This window comes from Pan troglodytes, chromosome 1 (assembly GCF_028858775.2).
Source record: "Pan troglodytes isolate AG18354 chromosome 1, NHGRI_mPanTro3-v2.0_pri, whole genome shotgun sequence".
Classification (NCBI taxonomy): domain Eukaryota; kingdom Metazoa; phylum Chordata; class Mammalia; order Primates; family Hominidae; genus Pan; species Pan troglodytes.
This window is the reverse complement of record NC_072398.2, coordinates 152,712,766-152,738,518: the sequence shown is the minus strand read 5'-3', so window position 1 is coordinate 152,738,518 and position 25,753 is coordinate 152,712,766. Positions and strand designations below refer to the sequence as shown.

Below are 25,753 nucleotides of genomic sequence, written 5' to 3'. Positions count from 1 at the left end.
TGACTTTTTCTGTCCATGTTCCTGAGGACTCAGTTTATTATTTCCTCTTCTATTATATTTTTAGCTCTTTCTATGGGATCCATTCCCAGTGCTGATAAACATGCTGACATCTTTTTTGTTTTGAACAATACCAAGTACTCGACACTTTTAAAATTATGTGACCTGACCTGTTAAAATGGAACAATTTTGTAGAGATAAACCAAGCTGTCTTAAAAAATGATACACCATCAATTGTCTTTGAAAAGAATTCTGAACTTTTCTTTTTCTCTCTCTTCCATTTTGATCAAGGAGGAAAATAGACAAATTAGAAGCCCATGCTGAAAGTCTGCCAATGTTACCAGCTGCTTGCTGATAATGATTTTTCTTCTCCCCTGGCTGGAAGGAAGGGTAAATTAAATATCTCTTAGTGACAATCCCCTATCCCTGTCAGGCCGATTTACTCAACACTGGCCCCTCCTGGCATCATCTGCTGCTATATAAAGCATGAGTTTGTAACTTGTCTTTGTCCAACCTGGTCAGAAAATGTGGACTCTCTAGCATTAGGTATATCTCCCAATGCTATCCCTCCCCCCTCCCCCCTCCCCACCACAGTCCCCAGAGTGTGATATTCCCCTTCCTGTGTCCATGTGATCTCATTGTTCAATTCCCACCTATGAGTGAGAATATGCGGTGTTTGGTTTTTTGTTCTTGCGATAGTTTACTGAGAATGATGGTTTCCAATTTCATCCATGTCCCTACAAAGGATATGAACTCATCATTTTTTATGGCTGCATAGTATTCCATGGTGTATATGTGCCACATTTTCTTAATCCAGTCTATCATTGTTGGACATTTGGGTTGGTTCCAAGTCTTTGCTATTGTGAATAATGCCGCAATAAACATACGTGTGCATGTGTCTTTATAGCAGCATGATTTATAGTCATTTGGGTATATACCCAGTAATGGGATGGCTGGGTCAAATGGTATTTCTAGTTCTAGATCCCTGAGGAATCGCCACACTGAATGCTAGATGACGAGTTAGTGGGTGCAGCGCACCAGCATGGCACATGTATACATATGTAACTAACCTGCACAATGTGCACATGTACCCTAAAACTTAAAGTATAATTTAAAAAAAAAAAAAAAGAAAGAAAAAAAAAAAAAGAAAATGTGGACTCTCATCATGGTCATACATGGCATTTAAAATCTTTTTCATTTTTATCTTCAATAATTTATAGATGGAAAATCCTAGGGTATTCATACTTTTAATTAAATGTAGAGCTTCTTTTTATGCAATTGCTGATTTTTTTTTCTTTGAAGAAAATCGACTTTTCTCCTTTTCATATCTTGGACTGAATTCTTTTTCACCCTTTTCCTTTTCATGCTTCTCAGTTGAATTCCTGTGCAACATGAACTGCTGGCAGTGAAGCATTCCAGATGGAACCACCTATAGTTTTGAGGCGTGTAGCCTTGCCCACAAAGACAGGGAATTGGAGAGGAAAGATGCATAACCAGTGAAAACAAAGGTAGCAGTGCTCAGCTGTAATCTTTTAGAAGTGACAGTATTATACTTATATTAGAATTTTAACTGATGAAAACCAATGGAAATTATAAATTATAATACAATTCTAATTTTCCTTTCCTCATTTGTTGTTTTTCAGATTCTTGTGCCATATTATTTCCTGTCACTGATAGAAAGTTTAACATTATATACTTATTGTTTCTATCAAAATTTGATTCAATTAAAAAAAATTTTTTTTCTATGACTGAGTGTGATAGACAGAATAATGGCCTGCAAAATCAGTTTATGTCCTAATCCTGGAGCCTGTGAGTCTGTTACCTTAGATGGCAAAGGTACCTTGCAAATGTGATTAAGATCCTGATGGGAGATTATCTTGGATTACCTGGGTGGGCCCAATGTAATCACAAGGGTTTTTATGAAAGGGACACAAGGGTTTTTATGAAAGGGAAGCAGGTAGCTCAGAGTGACAGCGAGTCAGAGAAGGAGATGTGATGTTGGAAGCAGAGGTCAGAATGATGCCATTGCTAGAAGGAGCCATGAACCAAAGCACCCAAGCAGGCTCTAGAAGCTGGAGAAGCGAGGAACAGATTCTCCCTGAAATCCTCCAGGAGGAGCACAGCCCTGCTGATACCTTGACTTTAGCCCTGTAAGACCCATTTTTGGACTTCTCTAGAATTATGAGATAATACACTGGTGATGTTTTAAGCCACTAAGTTTGTGATAATTTGTTAAAGCAGCAATAGGAAGCTAAAATGCTGGAAGTTTCAGTAAAAAACACAACATGATTTTCATTCTTTTAACCTAAAACTTAGTGACAGGTCCTGTCCAGGGAGCATTGTCACTTTAAGAAGCTATGATAGTCTCATCAAAGCAGCTGGGGGTTTGCTAACCCAAAAGCCACAAAGACTGACTCATTGTCTTGTGGGTTTGATCTTGGGTCCCTCTCTCCCTGCCTTCTTTACTTCCCTCCATGTTCTCTGGCCACCATGCCTGGTCACTGACCTATACCCAGGGTTATGATCTAGTTTCTCACTATGATTTAGTTAATGAGCCTTAGAATCCTCAGCTTCTCCTCTACCTGTTTTGAAGTGATGCACATGCCAGTCCTTTTTGGCTTACCCTGCCTGGCCAATGTGATAAGATGCCTGACTTATACATACAGGCCCTCAACTCTTGTTTGGGCAGTGTTCAGATGCATTTGTTCCTGCTTTGGTTTGCAGATGTGCCTGAATGTTTGGCTCTGTTTGCCTGTCTATTCATCCATTCTTTAATAGTAACTTTCTGAACAGCTACTCTATGCAAGAACTGGAGTAGAAACTAGAGATGAATAGATGAATAAGATATGGTCTGCATCTTCAAGGAGTTCATAGTTCATAGAAGACCAACATAGAGAGGTAATTAGTAAAAGAAAAGATAAAAATATGTATAGTCTGTTACTGATCCTAGGGGAGAGAAGATGTTCTGGGGTAGTGCAAGTGGGGGAAACTTCCTAAAAGGAGTAGATGGCTGAGTGGGAAGTTAGAAAGAGTGAGTAGGAATTATCCAGTGGCAAGGTGGAGTGCATGGGGGATGGTGTGAATGGAGGAGATGGCACAAAGTGACAGGAGTTCAGAAGAGGTAACAAATCAAGCAAAAGCATAGGAAGCAGAGGAGTGTGAAGAAGAAAGTTGCAGGGAGAAGATGGAGAGGTAGACAGGGGCCAGACCTCAGAGTATCTTGCATGCCCTGGAAGGGTGCTTCAACCCTAGCATTCTGGCTGTTCATCTTATAGTACAGAAGATTCATTCATTAAACTCATCAGCACTGTTCAAAACCCTGGGGATCAGATGTAAACAAGACAAAGCTGCTGCCCTCTTGGAACCCAGTGTATCACAGGTGACAGATAACATGAGTAATCACAATGTAATCACAATGAGAGGAGGCATTCGGGGTAGCTCACAATCCAGGCTGAAGGTCCAAAAAGATTTCCTTGAAGACACAATATCTGCTCGGGAGGCTGAGGCGCACACACACACACACAAAACAATGTAATCTCTGAACTGAGTCTAAATAGATGGGTGGGATTACCCAGGATCTTTTTTTTTTTTTTGAGATGGAGTCTCCCTCTGTCACCCAGGCTGGAGTGCAGTGGCTCGATCTTGGCTCACTGCAACCTCCGCCTCCTGGGTTCAAGCGTTTCTCCTGCGTCAGCCTCCCCAAGTAGCTGGGACTATAGGTGCATGCCACCACACCCAGCTAATTTTTTTTGTATTTTTAGTAGAGATGAGGTTTCACCATGTTGGCCAGGCTGGTCTCCAAATCTTGGTCTCCAAGATCTTGACCTTAGGTGATCTACCCACCTCCACCTCCCAAAGTGCTGGGATTACAGGCATGAGCCACCGCACCCGGCCAAGGATCTTGTTAAGAAGGGAGACCTCTTTAGATCTCAACCTCAGAGAATTTTATTGCCTAGGTATCAGGTAAACTTAAAAATCTGCATTTTACAAGCCTACCTAGTAGGTAGTTCTCATGCAGTTAGATTCATAGAAGGGTTAAATTTTTTTGCTTCCAGGAAATGAGCCTCACATGTTGGACTTCTATGTAACCTGATTCAGGAGGCTCAAACCATGAATAGCTTCATTGAGATGTGGTAATACTCATGATACTGAAGAAAAACAGTATTGCAATAACTTAGTGTTGTTCTACCCACAACTAGATGGCTCTTGAATGATTCAGAGGGAAACTTTGGATGGGATATATTAGAAGCAGTTTGGGAAGTTCCCTTTGAAAGGTCGAATGGTATGAGAACATGCTTCCATAGATGACTGAAGAATGGGTGAAACTTTCTTTAATTTCTCTACCAGCTCCCATCAACTTCCTGCCTCTGACCCCTAATGCTTTCCAAGAAAATGGACTCAGCTACTTAATCCTTAGGCAGGGTTGAGCTGAGGATACCCCCTCTTCCTGTTTAGAATTAGCTGCTCTGAAAAACTTCCCAGATTCCAAATCATTGCCAACGTACTTAGATCTTTTTATTCTAAGATGCAGGGTAGTATAAAAGAAATTTATAAGTAAAATTTGAAGTCAGGCTTATCAGTGAGTATTTACATACTTTGTAAATATCTGAAGTATTGAATTGCTAGGTACTCAGCAAACAAACAAACAAACAAACAAACAAACAAAATCCTGGTCCTGCTCCGTAGAAGTTCACTATCTAGTAAGGGAAACAGATAATATTTATAACAATGTAGTAATTGAAATGAGAGAACTGACAAGCTACTGTGCACAAGAGATTAGCCATTTGGCTAAGCCTGGAGTGAGGGCTTACAAAGAAATAAGCCCTCGGTTAGGTGGCTGGGAAGAAATTAGCTGGGAAAACAAGGTGAGGTTAAGGCATGTATTATTTCCCTCTCTTGTAGCCTTTCTTACCACAACATCTCATAATGGTCTATACACAGTAGATTTGTGGTCTGAGAGAATCATCATTTACATATCTTCATTAACTTCTTACTTGAGTGGAATGAAAAGATCACTTAGTACTAGATTGGATGACCCAAATCAGCAGTTTACTCAAAGTTTCTTAGTGAATCATGTTCAAAGCAAAATATATTTATTTATAAGAGCCTTGTCCTTTGAGGCAATACCCTGTCACTGTATTAGCTTTGTTTGAAGTCTCATCAGTGCACAGTTGGCTTTGGAATGCAATATGGGCAGGATGCATAGCCATAGGTGTGGTGGTCTATTTAGGACCAGTCTAAATGTTACAGAATGGTGGATGGCCTTGCTCAGTTCCTAGACAATCACAATCTCTCCCCATCTCCCCCGACCACATTCTTTTTCTTTTGACAGTTATTTACTACCCATCAAACATATTTACTAAACACTTTGAGAACCTGAAAAAAAATCAAGACTCTTTAAGAAGAAAGAATGCATGAACTTGGACAAAAATGATTAATGTGGGGATGTTCAGAGATTTTCCCCACAGCTTCTCTGCCTAATAAATAGAGTCCTCAGTTTATGTGAAGCAATCTTTTTCTCTCTCCAAATATTTCTTTTTGCAGAAGAGAAGCAAATTTGATGTACCTGGTAAAGTTCTCAGAGAGAAAAGAAAGGGCTCTTCTTCTGATGGAAGAAGAAGGCAGTGGAGGAGTGATGGAGGAATATTTGTCTTTGAAGGTTTTGAGGAGAGAGATGCTGAAATACCCCTAGGAAAAGAGCAAGTGAGCAGGAGAACAAAAGATTTTGGCAAGTGATTTCATGCGTTTTCTGTTGGAATTCCTTTGAGTAATATGAGTAAACCATGGGATTTGTTAATTAGTTTTTATTTATTTTGGCTATTGCACTGTGCTTCTTGGATATGATGGGGCTTTCAGACTAAATTACATTATGGGTACATATGCATCCTCATGTGATTCTATAAATACAGCATGTCCTAACCTACCTGTGGGTTCCAGGTTAAGAATGTCTCTTTTGGTCTAGATTACTGAAATAATCTCCAAGCTAATCTTCCCATCACCACTTTTCCTCTTCTCTATTTTTTTCTGCCATACTACTCTTAAAATACATATTGGATTATGTCATTTTCTTGCTTAAATCCTCTTAACGGCTTTATTTTTGTAAGTGTTATGGACTCCATTGTGTCCCTACCAAATCCTTATGTTGAAGTCCTGAAACCCAGTACCTCAGAATGTGACTGCACTTGGAAACACATTCTTAAAAGTGGTAAATATAATAAAATGAAGTCATTAGTGTGGACTCTAATCCAATATGACTGGTGTCCTCGTAAGGAGAGTTAGGACACAGATGGGTACAGAGGGAAGACCATGTAAAGACACAGGAAAGCACTGCAAAGAAAATAATCAGCAAAATAAAAAAGTAGCTTTTCCCCCCCAATTCTCAATGGGAAAAAAAATTTGCAAACCATTTATCTGATGGGTGGTTAATATCCAAAAATTATAAAGAACACATACAACTCAACAGTATAAAAACAAATAACCTAATTAAATTGGCAAAGGACCCTAGTAGACATTTCTCCAAGGAAGATTAAAAATGTCCAACAGATGAAAGGGTGCTCAACATCATTAATCATCAGGGAAATGCAAATCAAAATCAAAGATGTCACCTCACATCTGTTGGATTGCTATTATCAAAAAGTCAAAAGATAACAAATGTTGGTGAGGGCGTGGAGACAAAGGAGCCCTGTACACTGTTGGTGGGAATGTAGATTGGTGGAGTCATTGTGAAAAACAGTATTGAGATTTCTAAGAAAACAAAAATAGAACTATCATGTCAGACACTGAGAACAATGAGTATAAAAACTCGGAAACATCAGAACAATCCTATCATCAAGGAATGTCTAGAAGGCCATAATGGCTGGCATTTAAAGAAGAAGAGAAATTTGGGCAGGACATAATCATAGGGTTTTGTAAGACATAGTAAAAAATTTGGATTTTACTTACCGTATTAGTTTGCAGGGGTTGCCATAACAAATTACCACTATGGCTTCTACAACAGAAACTTATTTTCTCACAATTATGTGGTTGTTTTTTTTCTGAGGCTCTTTCCTTGGCTTGTAGGTGGCCATCTTCTCCCTGAGTCTTTATTTTTTTATTTTTTTATTTTTTAGAATCTGGAGCTTATTCATCATGATCTTTTTTTTTATTATACTTTAAGTTTTAGGGTACATGTGCACCTTGTGCAGGTTAGTTACATATGTATGCATGTGCCATGCTGGTGCGCTGCACCCACTAACTCGTCATCTAGCATTAGGTATATCTCCCAATGCTATCCCTCCCCCCTCCCCCCACCCCACCACAGTCCCCAGAGTATGATATTCCCCTTCCTGTGTCCATGTGATCTCAATGTTCAATTCCCACCTATGAGTGAGAATATGCGGTGTTTGGTTTTTTGTTCTTGCGATAGTTTACTGAGAATGATGGTTTCCAATTTCATCCATGTCCCTACAAAGGACATGAACTCATCATTTTTTATGGCTGCATAGTATTCCATGGTGTATATGTGCCACATTTTCTTAATCCAGTCTATCATTGTTGGACATTTGGGTTGGTTCCAAGTCTTTGCTATTGTGAATAATGCCACAATAAACATACGTGTGCATGTGTCTTTATAGCAGCATGATTTATAGTCATTTGGGTATATACCCAGTAATGGGATGGCTGGGTCAAATGGTATTTCTAGTTCTAGATCCCTGAGGAATCTCCACACTGACTTCCACAATGGTTGAACCAGTTTACAGTCCCACCAACAGTGTAAAAGTGTTCCTATTTCTCCGCATCCTCTCCAGCACCTGTTGTTTCCTGACTTTTTAATGATTGCCATTCTAACTGGTGTGAGATGGTATCTCATAGTGGTTTTGATTTGCATTTCTCTGATGGCCAGTGATGATGAGCATTTTTTCATGTGTTTTTTGGCTGCATAAATGTCTTCTTTTGAGAAGTGTCTGTTCATGTCCTTCGCCCACTTTTTGATGGGGTTGTTTGTTTTTTTCTTGTAAATTTGTTTGAGTTCATTATAGATTCTGGATATTAGCCCTTTGTCAGATGAGTAGGTTGCGAAAATTTTCTCCCATTTTGTAGGTTGCCTGTCCACTCTGATGGTAGTTTCTTTTGCTGTGCAGAAGCTCTTTAGTTTAATTAGATCCCATTTGTCAATTTTGTCTTTTGTTGCCATTGCTTTTGGTGTTTTGTACATGAAGTCCTTGCCCATGCCTATGTCCTGAATGGTAATGCCTAGGTTTTCTTCTAGGGTTTTTATGGTTTTAGGTCTAATGTTTAAATCTTTAATCCATCTTGAATTGATTTTTGTATAAGGTGTAAGGAAGGGATCCAGTTTCAGCTTCCTACATATGGCTAGCCAGTTTTCCCAGCACCATTTATTAAATAGGGAATATACACAATAAAATTTATTTAAAAAAATAAAGACCCTATTTAATAAATGGTGCTGAGTCTTTATTTTTTTAAATAAATTTTATTGTGTATATTTAAGGTATACAACATGATATTAGGCGATGCATAGAGATTGCAAAATGGTTACTATCATGAAGTAAATTAACTATCATGAAGTGAATATCCATCATCTTGTTATCCATTATGTTTGTTTTTGTGGCAAGAGGAGATAAAAATCTCATTTTGCAAGAATTCCAAATACAGCCCAATGTTATTGCCTATACTCCTGGTGTTGCACATTAGATCTCTAGAGTTATTCATTCAACCTATTTGGTATGATACTTTGTATCCTCTGACCTACATCTCTTCAATTCCCCCTCCCATCACCACTGTTTTACTCTCTAACTCTGTATATTTTACTTTTAAAAACGTTTTTCTATGTCTGGCTTATTTCACTTAGCATGTCCTCCAGGTTCATCCACGTTGTGGCAAATGACAAGATCTTTCTTTTAAAAGGCTAAATAATATTAGCCATGGTTCCTTTATCCAATTATCCATCAACAGACACTTAGGTTGTTTCCATCTCTTGTTCCTACAGTAGCTTGTCAGAGTTCTCTCATGTGGATTATCACATTGTTATAAATATTATCTGTTTCCCCTACTAGATTGTGAGCTTCTAAGGAACAGGACCAGGATTAGGGGTTTGATTGTTAGTTTCCAATTGGAGAATATCTTTAGAATTTTGCTCCTGATGGGCACAAGCTAACTGTCATTACTATTATGGGCTATTAGTGTTATATGATACTTGCATTCTGTTGCTAGGGGATAAAATTCTTTTAAATTCCTGATATTTGTCTGGTTTTAGTGGTATTTGATTAGATCAACAATCAGCCTGTATCTCCTTGTATTATAATGAACTGATTTTTTTGTCTTTCCTATTTGATTGGGATATCTTTGAAGGCAAGAATTATATCTTCTGCATTTTCAATTAATTTTTAACTGCAACTAGAAATGCTTTATTGCAGTTGAGAGTCTGTTGCTGGGTAGCAGTGTGATGCAATGGGTATGGGTTGACCTAGTTAGAGATTCTGGGCTCTGGCCGAGAGCAGCCTTTCCCCTGGTTTTTATGTCCAGGCAAATTAGGCCTGACCTAGTCCCTTATCACACACTGCATTTATTGTCATTGTAACCTCTCTCTCCCCGACTGAGTCTTAATCCACTGTGGGTGCTGAATACATGCTTTATGAGTGAATAAATGAGTGTGTGTGTGAATACCTAAAATACCTCTTGTGTTGGTTTTCAAATTTTCTGCCACTGTAGTCTCCTTTGAAATCTAAGCATTATCTAACAAGACCCAAATGAAAATCCGTTATGTGGGAGAGACATCACTGTCTTTCATTAGCAGGTCAGCAGAAGGTACGTCTTGTAAAGAATGATGCAACTTAGAACAGGTACAATTTGTTATGAGAGGCGAGGATGGGAGACTAGAAAGGCCCAAACTGGGGGTCCTTCCTCAGGATGCCAGGCTGGAGTGGGCTGCTGGTAGGGTTGGTGACCAGGGAAAAATATGAGAATCCTGAGTACTGGAGAAGTTTAGGGTATTACTGAAAGAGAGAGAGTGAAGAGGACAGGAGGGGTTGCTAAAGACTAACCAAGTTTTAAGGTTTTGCATAGGGAACCCTATTCATCTTGCCCATAGCGAAGCTTGTGTCTGTAATGAGATCATGAGTGCAGTGAAAACTTACTGAATTCAAGTCACTTGGTGGTCTGTGGGAGTCCCAAATGCCTAATTTACTCTCTGTTTTAGGAACTTGTATAAAGAAGGAACAAGATAATTCTGGAAACAAATAAACAAAAAACCAGAAAATACCCTCATATCTAATTGTCAGCTTACTGGATACTCATAAACCAAAAACTTATTTGCTTTACTGTGTATGGAGCAGAACTGACAAATAATGCTAATACCTTACACACAGCACTTCATAGTTTATAAAGCACATTCATGTATATTATTTCAATCTTCCAGTAAAGCAGGTGGGTAAGTTGTTATCCCCCATTTACAGATAGGAACACTGAGGCTTGGAGAAGTTATTTGACTTGCAGATGTTTATGTGACTGGTAAATGGTAGAGGTTAAGACCAGAACTCAGGCCCCCCTGGCTAATCTGTGTGGTCTTCTGTGCTAACCTTTCTTTTGAAACATTTCCCAGGATAGTGGCTCAGGCTGAGTTGCCCAGGGCCTTCTATTGCCTAGCCATCCTGACCCAAACATTTCCAGAATTACTTACTGCATTCACTTATGACTTTGTCTATATTAGTAATTTAAATAAAGATTGCAAAGGTTTGTCCCGGTAAGAAGTAAGTAAATTATCATTTCATTTTTATTTTTCATATCTGGTGATTATGAGTTTTCCTGGCCATAGCCAAGGTTAGGATTTCTATACAATGTCTTAGTTTGGGGACAGAAACAGATTATAGTTCTGAGAGGCATTTATGCTGCTTATAGAAACTTGAATTCCTATTGTTATCTTGACCACGTTGTGCCTCTTGGATCTTTGTATTCTGAAAAAGAGAAGTTACCTATGGAAGTATATAGCACCCTTAGGTTGAAACTTTACTGTTGTCAGCAAGTACTCAAGGATGCTCTACAAATCAGGTGGGTGGCTCTCAGCATGGCCTCAGCATGGGATCAGCTCTGCTTACTTCAAGTAATTATTATTACTACTAATTAATAATAATGGGTATTACTTATTGAACCCCATCTCTGTGCCAGGCATAGTGCTACACACTATATATACATTAACTCCAATTCTGAAAACCGTCATATAAAGTAGACATTGTGATCTCCATTTTATTGGTAATGGCCTCAGAAAGGCTAAGTAACTTATGCAAGTCCTAAAATTAAGTCAGTCAAAACCTGGTCAGTTTCATTCTTGTATTTGAAATGTTAGTAATGTATAATTCTATAAAAAGTTTAAAAAATATACATAATTTTATTAATTCTTCTTGTACCCATGATTGATAACTTAAACACCATTCCCAGTGAATGTGCCTAATTATGGGGCCTTTATGAGTATGTGATTCTCTCCCAGGCTTTCTGCTTTGGGGGTTGTAGGCACATGTGGTGGCCAGAGCCGGGAGCAATTCTTTGGCAGAGGCTAACTTTGATGGGGACAAAGCAGAACTACCCTGTGCAGCCTGGACCTTAAAAGAACCCCTTTGAGCACCCCATTTTGGTTGGCTGAACTTTTCATTTCCTTTATCACTTCTGGATCAATGAGCTGAAAGTGTTCTTGTGTGTGCTAAAAGGTAGACTTAGATCCAAAGGATTTATTTGCCTTGGAGCACGCCCTTTAGGAAGGCATATCCGCTCTTTAGATGAGAGTCTTAGAGTTGTTTACAATAACTGCTAGTCTGCTTTCCTATATGAGTAATTTATCTCAGGAAGTGACTTGAGTCTTCAGAAATCTGGCGCAATGCACATCAACACATCTGGGCTTAGGAAAGGTTGTGTTGGCAAGGCAGCCATGGTGGAGTGGACTTGACATGGAATTAGAAGACTAGGCTTGGGCCCTAGCTTTACCAGGGTACCAGGTTTATGACTTTCACCTAACCTGTATGCAAGGCCACTTACCTTATTAGTGCCTCGATATCCTTAATTTGAACTTGCATATGTAACCAAAGTTTTGGCTCCTAAAATGATGGACCACAAACCCTCTAACATTCTGGAATGACCCTTAAAAAACTTCTAAATGAATTATCTTGATTTCCTAACCCACACAATGGCATGTCGTTACCAGTATTTTTAAGCACTTTTTTTCTTGGTGGAGAGAATGGGAGAGCTTAGGTTTCTCCTGATGCAGGTTACGATGAAGCCTCCTTCTCTCTTGCTCCTCTTTCGAAATTTTCTAAAACCTCACTAGCGCCAAATAGCTGTGCATAGCAGACATATTTTCATGAAATGTTTGAGGGTAATGGAGAGTGTGCATGGGGTTGTTACATTTCAATACAGAGAGAGGTAAACAGCTTAAAATTGAATATTAAACATCATTATATTCAAAGTCTCTAGCCAGCTCCACCTCTGGTGCCTTCTGAGGTCCCTGCCCCAGCTCTGTGGCTCAGGTTACTTCTTTCTCCCAGAATCTTCTTCTTTATCCTACATCAGAGTATCCCAGATCTGTGTCTTCCCTACCTTGTGGGGAATACAAAATACTTTTGTCAATTTATTGTAAAGGCCAATTTAAGTCTTCTCTTTTTATACCTCTGCCTTCTAGGATATGTTCAAGGTGGGGTGCCATGTGGGGTCTACCTTTAATAACCAGACAAGTTTGTTAATATGTTTTTCCCAAGGGAGAAAGAGCCTACTATGTGGAAGAAGTGGGTTTTTTTTTTTTTTTTTGTTGTTGTTGGTTTGATTTCACAGCAATTGGTCTACTCTATGAAGATATTTACCTTGGTTGCCTCACAGTCGGTGCTCCACGCAGTAGGCAGAGGGACTATTCTCAATGCAAGTGAGGTTGTGTCTCCTCCTTTTCTTAAAACTTTTAATAGCTCAGAGTAAAATTCCAAGTTTCTTATGTGGCCTTCAGGGCCCTAACTGCTGCTGCTTTGTTTCCCCATCTGACCTGTGACCTGCCATAACCCTTCCCTCACTATATTTCAGCCACAGTGGCTTCTTGGGACCCACCAAGCTCCTTACCACCTCAGGGCCTTTGCATTTCCCTCAGGTAGCCTGTAACTTCTCTCACTTCCTACAGGTCTCTGCTCAAATGTCTTGGAATCAGGGAGACCTTCTGTGACCCCTCTGTAAAATTGTACCTCTCCACTGTTCTTTGTACTAACATATTATTAATCATTGGTATAATTACATGTTCATTTTTTGTCTCCCCACACTAGAATGAAAGCTTATGGGACTAGAATTTACTTTTTCCTGACTTACTGCTCTTTTCACATATCCTATAATAGTACCTTGCATATAATAAGTCTTGATACATTATCTGTTGGATGAATGAATGTATGCATCCAACAGATATTTCTTGAGCACCTACATGTGCCAGAGTCTGTGATTTCAATCTCTGCAGGTTATATTGTGAGAATTAGTTATGCAAAGATCCTTTCTTAAAAGCAGAATGTTGCTCAGACGTGGGGGTGTGTTTAAAAAAAAAAGCAGAGTGCCCCCCAAGGGTAAAGCATTCTTACTTCACTTTCCCCACTTCCTCTTTATTTTGTCCATGTCTCTAGGTGCTCTGTATCAGGAATTGGTACACTTTTTCTGTAAAGGGCCAGGTGTAAGTCTTCTAGGTTTTGTGGGCCTTGCCTTCTCTGCCTCAACTACTCAGCTCCACTCAGCTGTTGCAGCACAAAAGCAGCCATAGGCTGAAGTCAAGGCATGAGCATGGCTGTGTTCCAACATCTCTGGCTCACAGACCATGGTTTGCTAACCCCTATGGGAAAGAATAAAAGCTCCTTCACAAATCAACCCCAAATTAGTTAGAATTAGAGCACAGTGTGACACCCTTGTTGCAGTAATTGACATTTAAGGAGATCCTGAGGGCATAGGTTTCTCTTAGCAGGAACCAACGACTTGTAGTGGAGTTTGTAGAATCAGCAAAATGTTAGAGGGAAGATCATTTTGAGGCAGAGGGAATTTTCCCAGCTGACCACAAATTATATTTGTTATGTTTGAGTAAGGCCCACCCTGTTCCTAAATAAGAGAATAGTCAATCTAAACAGATTTAATACTCAAAACAAATAGGACAACAACTACATCATTCTAACTTCCACTAAGTTCAAAGTGGTGTGAAAAGTAAGCAGTGTTTTCATCTTTCATGAATGATCAGATTTATTTCATGAAAGATCAGGTTTTAATACATTGTCTAGTGATGATCTGCATCATGGGACAACTTTAGGGCTTCATTTCCCAGGATTGTCATACCTCTCTTAGGAAGTGTGTCTCTAAGTAGCAAGCTGGACTACCATTCTGGCACTGGGTGGCTGCATCTCTGGTTCAAGTTCCAAATTGTCCTTACGGTTTATTTTTCACGGCTTTATTTGCCAGCAAAAACTGTTTGGTGAGCCCGGCTGGTAACACTGTTCAATTTCAGGATCTGCAGATTGCCTCAAACCTTTGTATCCATAGGAGAAATTATATTAATTTAATTGTTAGGTGATAGGCAGTTAGTATGTTCCATATGTTTGCTGTCTTATGCCACCTCTTTTAATGGGAAACACACTGTTATCTGGCAGAGCCAGATCAAATTTTTGGCTACTCAGTATATATGTGGATATGTGTAGGGTTTCTTTCTTTTACAAAAAAATGCTAAGGGGAAAAAGAATTGATGAGTCAAAGTATTTCACAAAACTGAGTTTCCACATATAGGGTACAGAGAAAATGTACCTCATTAGTGAGATGCCGTTGTATTTTGGTGACCAAAATTAGAAACATATTTAAGAAATGTTCCATTGCTTTTTCAGGATTCCAAGTTCAGTCTGGACTATTTGTTACTTTTTTTTTCTTAAATTTTTATTCTTCTCAATGGGATTGTTTGGTTTTTTTTCTTACTGATTTGTCTGAGTTCGTTGTAGATTCTGGATATTAGTCCTTTGTCAGATGTATAGATTGTGAAGATTTTCTCCCACTCTGTGAGTTGTCTGTATACTCTGCTGACTGGTCCTTTCATCATGCAAACGCTCTTTAGTTTAATTAGGTTTCAGCTATTTATCTTTGTTTTTATTGCATTTGCTTTTGGGTTCTTGGGCATGAAATCCTTGCCTAAGCCAATGTCTAGAAGGGTTTTTCCAATGTTACCTTCTAGAATTTTTATATTTTCAGGTCTTGGGTTTAAATCCTTAATCCATCTCGAGTTGATTTTTCTATAAGGTTAGAGAGGAGGATTCGGTTTTTTTTTCTTGCATGTGGCTTGCTAATTATCCGAGCACCATTTGTTGAAAAGGGTGTCCTTTTCCCACTTTATGTTTTTGTTTGCTTTGTTGAAGATCAGTTGGCTGTAAGTATTTGGGATTATTTATGAGTTCTCTATTCTGTTCCATTGGTCAATGTACCTATTTTTATACCAGTACCATGCTGTTTTGGTGACTATGGCTTATAGTATAGTTTGAAATCAGGTAGTGTGATGCCTCCAGATTCATTCTTTTTGCTTAGTCTTGCTTGGGCTATGCAGGCTCTTTTTTGGTTCCATATTAATTTTAGAATTTTTTTATACTTCTGTGAAGAATGATGGTGGTATTTTGATAGGGATTGCATTGAATTTGTAAATTGCAAATTTTTATTCTTCTTGAGAGATAATCAACTTTTAATATGATGTCTTTCAATGAAACTTTGAATAATAATGTTAAAGATTTGTTTTTTAAAAATTAATACAGAATGAATTTTCTTATTATAAAGCTGAATGAAAATACAGTTTAGAAGCACACATTTGGTTAAGAAGCAAGGGCACTAGAAGGGCTGTACCAGAAAAGAAAATTTATTTTGGAACGTTGTCCTGTCCGTCAGTGGAAAAAAATTGGGGGAAGGTAGAGAGGATATTTTGTGCAAAGAAATTACTTTCTTAGCTTAAATAAAATTAGCAAACATTATTCCAAGGAGTTATATAGGGTTGTTTGTTGGCCTGATCTTTTTTCTTTGGCTTGTTGTGTTAGTTTGTAATAGTAAGTTAGGTTGTAGTTGTAAATGTTTCTGAGAAGAAAACACTTTCAATTTTATTTCTCAGGAAAGACATTTCTGTGCATTTCTAATCATGAGATTACAAATATATAAACTTCAAATGGGAGTTTACCTGTCAAACTGATTCACGCACCACATTTCAAATCATTTTTACTTCTTTCTCTTCTGCTCTTTCTTCTTTACATCCTCTTTCCTTTCCCTCATCCTCTCTTTCTCTTCCTCCTTCTCCTGTTCCTCTCTTTTTGCTTGAATCTGTTATGAAAAAATAGCAACATTAGACCAATATTTAGTTTTAGAATGAGATTTTAATATAACTAGACAATTCACATAGTGTGGACATTAAATGCAAAGCCAGATAGTTCAGTTAACTTGAATACATGCCCTTCCTATTTCTGGAACAAGATTTATTACGTAAAACCCTGATTGTTTTTCCCTTTTACATCCAAGTTAGCTCTATTATGTTAGTATCTGCAGATGGGTTTAATTTGAGTACTTTTTCACTTTGGACCACCTCATGATTTTTCCTGGGAGCCAACAATGACAGTGATCTCATGGAAGAGATTGCATAAATGCTACTCATTAGGGTTATTTAAGAACTCAAATAGATATTTCCAGTTGCTTATAAAACTATAAAATAAGCAATAATTAAACATGATAAAAAAACTCTGCCAAATCTCTTTTCCATATCATGGGATATTACGATAAGAGCTAATCATATGTTTTGATTAATAGCTGGAATTTCAATTTTAGGGCAGATTTTTTAACCAAGTCTTACCTTCAAATTATATGTATTTTCAACAACATATTCATTTTCATTCTGATTTATAGACTTAACACATTTTCATTTTTATTATTTAATTTGCTTATCAGGCCAAACTTTGAGACATATTGTCCCTGGTTTTCTGAACTAGCAGCCCCCAAGGGTTAATTCAATCACTTGGCTAGGGCAAGTGAAATCAGAGCTGGAAACCAGATAGGACTGATACTCAAATGTGACTACTAGGTTGTGACTTTGAGTATATATTGTGTTTTGTCTGTTTTATTTTAGAATGAATGTGAGGTGGTTGCTTCTCTAGTCTAGATTTAATCTAATGAAAACATTTGAAATAGCTAAAATATTGGATTCCTATGATGGACAATTACTTAATATGTTACTAAAAGTTACAATGAAAAAAAGCTGATATAGCATCTTGTTTTCTTAAAACAAAGAAAAATAACTTCAGTCAAAACTTTCCACATTGAAAACTATTTGTTGAGTCATGTTGTTGATATGAAGTTTGAAGACACCCATGTTAGACGTTACGGCATCTGATTCTTACCCTCTCCTTCTGATCTTACAGGAGGGACAGTTCTCTGCTCCACTGAAGCTAGGTATGGCCATGTGACCCATGTTGCCAGTGAAACAGGAGGAGAAGGGACATCTGGGTGGAAACATTTAAGAGTCAAGTGTATTTCTCCATACTCTCTTTCTTTGGCTTTGGCAGTGATGAAGGTACGTGTTGAGACGGAGATGCCATTAAACTGAAGCAGCTGAGAATGCCCAGCCAACATATGGAGGACAGCTGCCCTGGAGAGCATCCTGGGCCAGTGATGACTCTGCTTGAGCAAGAAATACACTTCTGTTTTTTACATCCCTGAAATCTTGGAATTATTTGTTACTGTAGCAACCTATCTAAACTGACCAATTCAAGATGAAACTGAATATATTGAGTTAACATGGCTTATTTAATTTCTGAAAGGTTTCCATGGGGCCATGTAATGCTATTATTCCCCCAACTTTTTCTTAACATGCTCTTTTCCTCCTGCAGCACCCCGAAAATCAATATTTTTGAATAGTGTGACCATAATATCAGAGTTATTGAATAACAAATTTGTAGAGAGTCTGGAATCATGAAGGACAAGTTGTTCAAAATCTCTTTTAAATTGTTCTTTCAATAAGGTCAATCCAATTACAGTTGATTCTTGAACAACAGAGGTTTGAACTGTGTGGGTCAACCTATATGTGGATTTTCTTCTGCCTCTGCCACCTCTGAGACAGCAAGACCAATCCTTCCTTTTCCTCCTTCTCCTCAGCCTATACAATGTAAAAATGACAAGGATGAAGACCTTTATGATGATTCACGTCCACTTAATGAACAGTAAATATATTTTCTCTTCCTTATGATTTTCTTAATAACATTTTCTTTTCTCTACTTGTTTTATTCTAAGCATACAGTATATAATACATATATGTTATGGTTTGGCTGTGTCCCCATTCAAATTTCAACTTGAATTGTATCTCCCAGAATTCCCACCTGTTGTGGGAGGGACCCAAGGGGAGGTAATTGAATCAGGGGGCCAGCTTTTCCCTGCTATTCTCCTGATAGTGAATAAGTCTCATGAGATCTGGTGGGTTTATCATGAGTTTCCACTTTGCTTCTTCCTCATTTTCTCCTGCTGCTGTGATGTAAGACGTACCTTTCACTTCCCACCATGATTCTGAGGCCTCCCCAGCCATGTGGAACTGTAAGTGCAATTAAACCTCTTTTTCTTCCCAGTCTTGGGTATGTCTTTATCAGCAGTGTGAAAATGGACTAATACAGTAAATAGGTACCAGTAGAGTGGGGCATTGCTGAAAAGATATCTGAAAATGTGGAAGCAACTTTTCAACTGGGTAACAGGCAGAGGTTGGAAGAGTTTGGAGGGCTCAGAAGAAGACAGGAAAATGTGGGAAAGTTTGGAACTTCTAGAGATTTGTTGAATGGCTTTGACAAAAATGCTGATAGTGATATGAAAAATAAGGTCCAGGCTGAGGTGGTCTCAGATGGAGATGAGGAACTTGTTGAGAACTGGAGTAAAGGTGACTCTTGTTATGTTTTAGCAAAGAGACTGGTGGAATTTTGCCCTGCCCTAGAAATTTGTGGAACTTTGAACTTGAGAAAGATGATTTAGGGTATCCGGTGGAAGACATTTCTAAGTGGAAAAGCATTCAAGAGGTGACTTGGGTACTGTTAAAAGAATTACATTTTAAAAGGGAAACAGAGCATAAAATTACAGAAAATTTGCAGCCTGATGATGCAGTAGAAAAGAAAAACCCATTTTTTGAGGAGAAATTCAAGCTGGCTGCAGAAATTTGCATAAGAAGCAAGGAGCCTAATGTTAATCTCCAAGACCATGGGGAAAATGTCTCCAGGTGGTGTCAGAGACCTTCATGGGAGCCCCTCCCATTATGGGCCTTGAGGCCCAGGAGGAAAAAGTGGTTTCATGGGCTGGGCCCAGGGTCCCTGTGCTGTGTGCAGCCTAGGGACTTGATGCTCTGTGCTTCAGCTCCTCCAGCCATGCTGAAAGGGGCTGATGTACAGATTGGACTGTGGCTTCAGAGGGTAGAAGGCGCAAACCTTGACAGCTTCCATGTGGTGTTGAGCCTGCGGGTGCACAGAAGTCAAGAACTGATGTTTGGGAACCTCTGCTTAGATTTCAGAAGATGTATGGAAATGCCTGGGTGCCCAGGCAAAAGTTTGCTTCAGGGGTGGGGCCCTCATGAAGAACCTCTGCTAGGGCAGTGCAGAAAGGAAATGTGGGGTCAGAGCCCCCATACAGAATCCCTACTGGGGCACTCCCTAGTGGAGCTGTGAGAAGAGGCCCACCATCCTCCAGACCCCAGAATAGTAGATCCAATGACAGCTTGCGCTGTGTGCACTGTGTGCCTGGAAAAGCTGAAGATACTCAATGCCAGCCTGTGAAAGCACCTGGGAGGGAGGCTGTACCCCACAAAGCCACAGGGGTGGAGATGCCTAAGACCATGGGAACCCACCTATTGCATCAGCATGACCTGGATGTGAGACCTGGAGTCAAAGGAGATCATTTTGGAGCTTTAAAATTTGACTGCCTCGCTGGGTTTTGGACTTGCATGGGCCCTGTAACCCCTTTAGTTTGGCCAATTTCTCCCATTTGGAACTGCTGTATTTACCCAATGTCTGTACCCCCCATTGTATCTAGGAAGTAACTAGCTTGCTTTTGATTTTACAGGCTCATAGGTGGAAGGGACTTGCCTTGTCTCAGATGAGACTTTGGATTGTGGACTTTTGGGTTAATGCTGAAATGAGTTAAGACTTTGGGGTCTGTTGGGAAGGCATAATTGGTTTTGAAATATGAGGACATGAGACTTGGAGGGGCCAGGGGCGGAATGATGTGGTTTGGCTGTATCCTCATCTCAACTTGAATTGTGTCTCCTAGAATTCCCATGTGTTGTGGGAGGGACCCAGGGAGAGGCAATTGAATCATGGGGGCCAGTCTTTCCCCTGCTATTCTCATGATAGTGAATAAGTCTCATGAGATCTGATGGGTTTATCAGGGGTTTCCACTTTTGCTTCTTCCTCATTTTCTTTTTCTGCCACGATGTAAGAAGTGCCTTAACCTCCCGCCATGATTCTGAGGCCTCTCCAGCCATGTGGAACTGTAAGTCCAATTAAATCTCTTTTTCTTCCCAGTCTCAGGTATGTCTTTATCAGCAGTGTGAAACTAATACAGTATATAATATACAAAATATGTGTTAATTGACTGTTTATGTTATTGGGAAGGCTTCTGGTCAACAGTAGGCTATTGGTAGTTACACTTTTGGGAAGTCAAAAGTTATACGTGGATTTTTGACTGCATGGGGGTTGATGCCCTTAACTTCTGCATTCTTCAAGGGTCAACTGTAGTTTACTTTTTGAGAGTTAAAAAACTATCTAACCAACTTATAAATCACCAATCACATGTTGCCATTAATTATCAACAATCTCCTTTAAGATAAAGTATATATGCCAATGTAGTGTAAAAGAACTGAAATTTTGATGCTTACAGCACTTGGCTCGTGCATTTGTATCAAAATTTGCCTGACTTTTTATGAGGGAGGCCTGCTTTTCACACCTCAGTTTATTCAATACAAGGCAAGTTGAAAGACAACACTCATTCTAGGTGATTCTGTGGTGCCATTAAATTTAAGATAATTTGGGAAAAAGGATTAGTCAGTTTTAAGCAAGAGTCACATCTTCTGAGCTTTTGATTATCAGTGTAGTACCTGACTAAAAATGAAGTAATACCCTTAACCATTTATAATTTCTAGTATTTCTCTGAAAGATCGTTTTGGGGACAAAAGTGGCTTGACATGTCCAATTTCATTTCAGAATAAAAAGCTAGCATCTTTAAATATCTCAGATTGCTTGCTTACAGATATAAGTAAGAATTATGGGAAACGATTCCTTTTAGAGGATTACTTTTTTCAATTTTGGTTTTAGTAATCTAGGCTTTGCCTGTAAATAATACAACGATGGATTTTAAATACTGTTTGTGGAATGTGTTTAAAGGATTGATTCTAGAACCTTTGTATATTTGATAGTATTTCTGACTTTCATTTCTTTACTGTTTGCAGTTAATGTTAATGTTCTGCTATGCAATCATTTATATGCACGTTTCTTTAATTTTTTAAGATTTTCCTGGATGTATAGTTTAAACAACAAAAAGTCTATTTAAAACTGTAGCAGTAGTTTGCAGTTCTAGCAAAGAGGAAAGTTGTGGGGTTAAACTTTGTATTTTCTTTCTTATAGAGGCTTCTAAAAAGATATTTTATATGTTCTTTGTAACAAATATTGTGTGCAACGTTTAAAACATCAATGTTTGTATCAAAACAAGACCCAGCTTATTTTCTGCATGCTGTAAATTAAGCAAACATGCTATAATAAAAACAAAATGAGGGGAAAAAAAGTATATATGCCAATGAACCAACTCAAAGCTGGTTATATATCTTATATAAATGCACTTACAGACATATACATGCATGCACATATATATTTGAGTATTAAAAGTGGTGGTGAATATTTTATACATATCTTATAATATTTAGACTGTATACAAATGACCATTGCAAAGGTTTTCTGCTTTTCAGAGGAGAGGTAGCAAACTAGATTATAAGCTTTATGCTTGCAGTGGCCATACATATTTCACCTCCTTATCCCTTAAGCTTACAGTGCGAAGCACATAGAAGAAACTTAAATATTTTTAGGAGAAATAGACCAATGGCAAGAATTTGTCTAATTGTACCATCATAGAAAGTGAAAAGGGCAATGTGGATGCCTATAAGTCACTCCCACCTTTCTTAAACACCCTGAGAAGTGAGGCATCAGAGCCCAAGCTACAGGTGAATGTATGTTTGTGGACAACTGAGATAACTGTGTAGATCAAAGGAAAAGCATTGCATTTGGATTCAGAGGATCTGGGTTTGCATTTCTGTTAATCATTTCCCTACCTTAAGAAAATTCATTGACTCCTTTAAGACTCATTTTTCTCACAGCAGAAGGGAGCTAGTAATCTATTTCACAGGATTTTAACTTGGGGTCTACTTGGAATCCCTTGAAATTATATGCAATTTTTGGATTTGCACACATATATATCAGTTTTTCTAGAGTTGAGAGTGAATAGCTTGCATTTTTCTCAAAGAAGTTAATGAACCAAAAAGGTTAACAGTAACTGATATAAGCTTGATATTATTAAGCTTCTAAGTCCGAGAGTATAGAGTAGAGTTTGGAAGTAACAAGGTATGTTTATCTCCAAACCTCATTTATTTTTTGTATCTTTAGTGGCTAGTTCCAAGTACCAGTTTTAAATGTAGAAGAAAGTCAATATAATTCATGAATGATGACTTTACAAACATTTGTAGAGTACACATGGTTTTTAAAGTCTTTACCTATATCCTGTTGTAGAGACAAGCCATACGATTAGTCTCGTGAGTTGCATTAGAGATTGATTTAGAGCTACGTGATTTGAATTAGTTGGGCCAGGAGCTCCCTCTTCCCTCAGTGACAGTGGCTGTTTCTGAGTTCAACTTCCCTTAGCAAGCAGTCTGATGTGGTTTGGCTCTGTGTCTCCACCCAAACCTCATCTCAAGTTGTAATCCCCATCTGTTGAGGGAGTGGCCTGGTGGGAGGTGATTGGATCATGGGGGTGGTTCCCCATGCTCTTCTCATGATAGTGAGGGAGTTCTCATGATATCTGATGGCTTAAAAGTGTCACTTTCCCCTGTATGTGCTCTCTCTCTCTCTCTTCTGCTGCCATGTAAGACATGCCTTGCTTCCCCTTCACCTTCTGCCATGATTGTAAGTTTCCTGAGGCCTCCCTAGCCAGCAAAACTGTGACTCAATTAAGCATCCTTTCTTTATAAATTACCCAGTTTCAGGTAGCATATTTATAGCAGTGAAAGAATGGACTAATACACAGTCCTCCCAGGTTTCCAAGTGTTCTGGGCAGCCACTGTTTTCTCACAAGCTTCCAACCAGCTGGCACCTATGCTCATCCTGCCTGCTGCCAGAGCCTTGGTGTTCATTTTCCCTATTAAGGATATGCTTATGTTTGTCCCATAAAAGGAGAGACATGGGTGGGGTCCCATAGCATGAGCATAGCTCTAGGGTACATCTAGTTCTGTGCCAGTCCACGAGTGTCACATGAGGCTGCAAGAAAGGAGAACTTGAGACTCCACTGACCCTGAGGCCTATGCCTTCCAGCCTGCTCCAACGTGATATTTGCTGGTATTTTCCTGAGATGATTGCCTGACATCTGTCTCAATTAAAAATGTAATCCTAACAACAGATCTGTGAGGGAGATATTGCCCTCTCTTCTAGGAAATGGGGCTCAGAGTACTTAGCTGACTTGTTCCAGTTTGTAACTGGCAGGCCAGAAATCAAATGCTAGCTATCCAACTCAAGCCTGGAATTCTCTGCCCCAAAGCCTGGCTCCTTCCCTCATTTAATAGTTTTGAGCCTTTTTTCCTCATGTGTAAGACATATGTGAAATGATCAGAGGACCACGAAGAAAGGGATATGAGAAGTGTTGCTGTGCATTATGTATCAGATTCTTTTAATGTCCTTCAGGAGATGTAAGTAAATAATGGAATTTCTTTAAACTATTTTCTAATCTCTTGGGCATATGCTATTTGAATACAACTTTGCTCAGGCACTGCTCTGTAGGTTATGGGCTCAATAGGGTTGCAGATGGCTGTCATTTGTCAGAATTCTAACCAGAGCCTTGAAGTTAGTGCTACCATGCCATCATTCTTCTCTTGTGCCAAGACCCTCAATTCAAGCCAATACAGTTGTCTCTGAAGTGTTAATGTTCATCAGAATACCACTGTGTGCCTTCTGCTCCCAATGCATATTTATTTGCTTCCATCTCTGGCAACTTTTTCCATTGTGTCTTTTAGAACTACCTTTTTTTCATAGAATCTCAGCTCTGTCTTGAACATCTTTACAGTATCCTACCTCTATTTCTTGTTTTAACAGAAACCTACTTTTCTCACAGGAACATTGCCTCTCATTTAGGGTCTCCCAGGCTGAGTATAATAATGCTGTCACTCTGCAGGAAACACAAGAGGTGATTATGACTTGCTAAAAGCTCAGGTGGTCACTAGCATTTTTTAGCAATGAAGTATTTTAAAATTAAGATATACATTCTTAGATATTAATTTAATGCTATTACACAATGAAGAAACCACAGTATAGTATAAACATAACTTTTATACGCACTGGGAAAGTAAAAATTCCTTGTGATTTGCTTTATTGTGATAGTAGTTTTATTAGGGTGGTCTGGAACCAAACGTGAAATATCTTTGAGGAATGCCTGTATCCCTTTAAACCTCCCCTACATGTATCCCTCAACTCAATGTTCCCTTACCTGTATTTCAAAGTTCAGGGAACATATATTACTTTTATAAATTCTTAAAAATTTTATAAAAATGTCTGATTCTGGAACAGATTGATAGAAGCTCTGAAAATTAAATGTTCTTAGCTTTAATAATCTTCTTGAGCATCAGCAAAGAAGACGGAGAGGGAGGGGTTAGGAAAGGAGGAAACAGAAAGAGAAATGGTGGTGAAAAGCTGAGGATGGGGAGAGTTTTAAGAAGGAAGTAGCCATCATTGGCATATTCCACAGAGAACCTAAGCAGGATACGGACTGCAAAACATCTTGGTAGATACAAGGCCACAGCTGACCTCATTGTACATGGGAAAATATTTGATTAGTTTGTGTCTCCTCTACCAGTCCTTCTAGAATAGCTCCTGAAACCTACAGGAATAGAGGAGATCATGCTTTTTGATGGCAAATATGATTAGCTCTCTTAAGATGAAAGAAGCTTCATCTGGCTTCTTGCTCTTGAGAACGTGCCCTAAGACGTGGTGGCTCAAGCCTGTAATCCCAGCACTTTGGGAGGCCGAGGCGGGCGGATCACGAGGTCAGGAGATTGAGACCATCCTGGCAAACACGGTGAAACCCCGTCTCTACTAAAAAATACAAAAAATTAGCCGGGCGTGGTGGCGGGTGCCTGAGTCCCAGCTACTCGGGGGGAGGCTGAGGCAGGAGAACGGCGTGAACCCGGGAGGCGGAGCTTGTAGTGAGCCGAGATAGCGCCACTGCACTCCAGCCTGGAGGACACAGCAAGACTCCGTCAAAAAAAAAAAAAAAAAAAAAAAAAAAAAAAAAGAAAGAAAAAAATAAAAAAGAAGAAAGAAGAGAATGTGCCCTAAGAAAGTTTGGGAAACAATTCTACTACAATGAAGACAATTGTCTCATTTGATAGAGAGTCCTGAGAGCTGCTATCTACATAAATGACCCCACTGGTTAATGTGTGACACCAAGTTTTTGTGGATTTTGCCCCACAACAATTTTACTTGAAACATGT

The 25,753-nt window shown here is 39.0% G+C and overlaps 1 long non-coding RNA gene across 6 annotated transcripts in view; it reads left to right on the top strand.

Moving 5' to 3' along the window:
* LOC134809006 (uncharacterized) overlaps window positions 1-18,229 on the top strand; it is a 70,502-nt gene extending 52,273 nt beyond the window's left edge. For 3 of the 6 annotated variants that reach the window (XR_010153465.1, XR_010153466.1, XR_010153469.1), the window contains one exon: window positions 17,409-18,229. This is a non-coding gene — a long non-coding RNA (uncharacterized LOC134809006). Of the gene's footprint in view, window positions 1-1,371; window positions 1,506-17,408 lie in introns of all 6 variants that reach the window. The other 3 variants (XR_010153468.1, XR_010153467.1, XR_010153470.1) reach the window with 3 other exon arrangements.
* Window positions 18,230-25,753: the final 7,524 nt, after the last annotated feature.